At 42.4% G+C, this 1,546-nt stretch overlaps 1 non-coding gene across 1 annotated transcript; it reads right to left on the bottom strand.

Annotated features, from left to right (window-relative positions):
• Positions 1–490: 490 nt before the first annotated feature.
• On the bottom strand, positions 491–597 carry LOC125494490 (small nucleolar RNA R71). Its single transcript, XR_007270738.2, has one exon. It is a non-coding gene; the product is annotated as a small nucleolar RNA R71 (small nucleolar RNA).
• Between the last annotated feature and the right edge of the window lie 949 nt (positions 598–1,546).

The following is a 1,546-nucleotide window of genomic DNA, read 5'->3' as shown; positions in this document are numbered from 1 at the left end:
CTCGACGTAGAGGTCCACAGAATTTGATTCCTCTAGATCTTGAAATCGAAGCCACTGCACGCAAGCAAGGAAGTACAAAGAGACGAATTAAGAATAAGAATCAAGCAATGGGTGAAGAAGCAACTAAAACTCTTTGGGAGTATGGTGTACCAGATACTACAACTGGTGCATTATCGAGCATTGTTCGACCTGCCGTCAATGCTGCAAATTTTGAACTTAAGCCTAATTCATCCAGTTCATCTCCAACGATTCATTTGCAGGGTTACCCAATGAATGCCCTGTGAGTCACATTGCTAGTTTCTTGGAGAAATGCGACACAGTGAAAATCAACAGTGTGAGTGAGGATGCTATTCGACTACGCCTTTTTCCTTTCTCTCTTCGAGATAGAGCAAAGGAGTGGTTGAGAGATGAAGGTGTCGGAACGTTTGATAAATGGGGAAAACTTGCCAAAGCATTCTTGGTGAAGTTTTTGGGGCAAGAAAAGACCGCGAAGCTGAGGAACGAGTTAGCAACCTTTGAGCAACATGACGACGAATCATTGTATGAAGCATGGAGAAGGTTTCTACGTTTGCAAAGACAATGTCCTCATCACGGGATTCCTGAATGGATGTTGATACAGACTTTCTACAATGGTTTGACACATGAGTTTCGTATCTACATTGATGCTGCTTCAGGGGTTCCCTTATGACTAAGAACCAACCGAAGCAAAGGAGTTGATTGAGAAGATGGCGGCCAATGACAACTACCATCCAAATGGTCGCAATCGTGCTAAGAAGGGAGGTAAATATGATGTTGATGCGCTAACCACTTTAACTAATACTGTGCAGGCACTATCTCACAAGTTTGATCGACTCCAAGCTGGTTCATCTATGATGGTCTCATGTCAGATGTGTGGAGTCCAAGGACATGCTGCTACTGAATGTCAAATCAACAATGATGGGATGACAATTGAGCAAGCCAATGCTCTTTATAATTCCAATCCAAAGCGGCCATATGATCCTTATTCTAACACATACAATGAGGGATGGAAGCACAATCCTGCATTTCATACAAGAACACTCAAGCACAACTCAATCCACCTCCTCCACCTCGCAACAATTTTAATGCACCACCAGGTTTTCAAGCTAGAGCACCATTCAATCCTCATGTCAATCAAGTGTTAATCAGCAACCTCCTCCATTCAACAGAAAAGCAACTTGGAGATTATGATGGAGAACCTTTTAGCCCAACAAACTAACTTCATGGCTCAACAGGGTAAGCAAAATGAGAAGACTGATCACACAATTCAACAAATTCAAGCACAGAACAAGCTCTTAGAAAGTCAAATAAGCCAACTTGCACATCAAGTGGGCCAATCTTCAAAAGCTCCAGGTCATTTTCCTGAATACTGAACAACCATCTAAGGGCCATATCAATGCTGTGATTTTGAGAAATGGAAAAGAGCTACAAGATCATCCTTTGAAGGAGCCATCAAAAGGAACTGTGGAAGAGATGGTTCAACCTGAGAAAGCGGTGGAGAACGAGATTATTGAAGAAGAGAAGAAGG

The sequence above is a fragment of the Beta vulgaris genome, chromosome 1, assembly GCF_026745355.1.
Source record: "Beta vulgaris subsp. vulgaris cultivar EL10 chromosome 1, EL10.2, whole genome shotgun sequence".
Classification (NCBI taxonomy): domain Eukaryota; kingdom Viridiplantae; phylum Streptophyta; class Magnoliopsida; order Caryophyllales; family Amaranthaceae; genus Beta; species Beta vulgaris.
The sequence above is the reverse complement of the archived record's forward strand: the minus strand, read 5'-3'. Positions and strand labels throughout refer to the sequence as shown.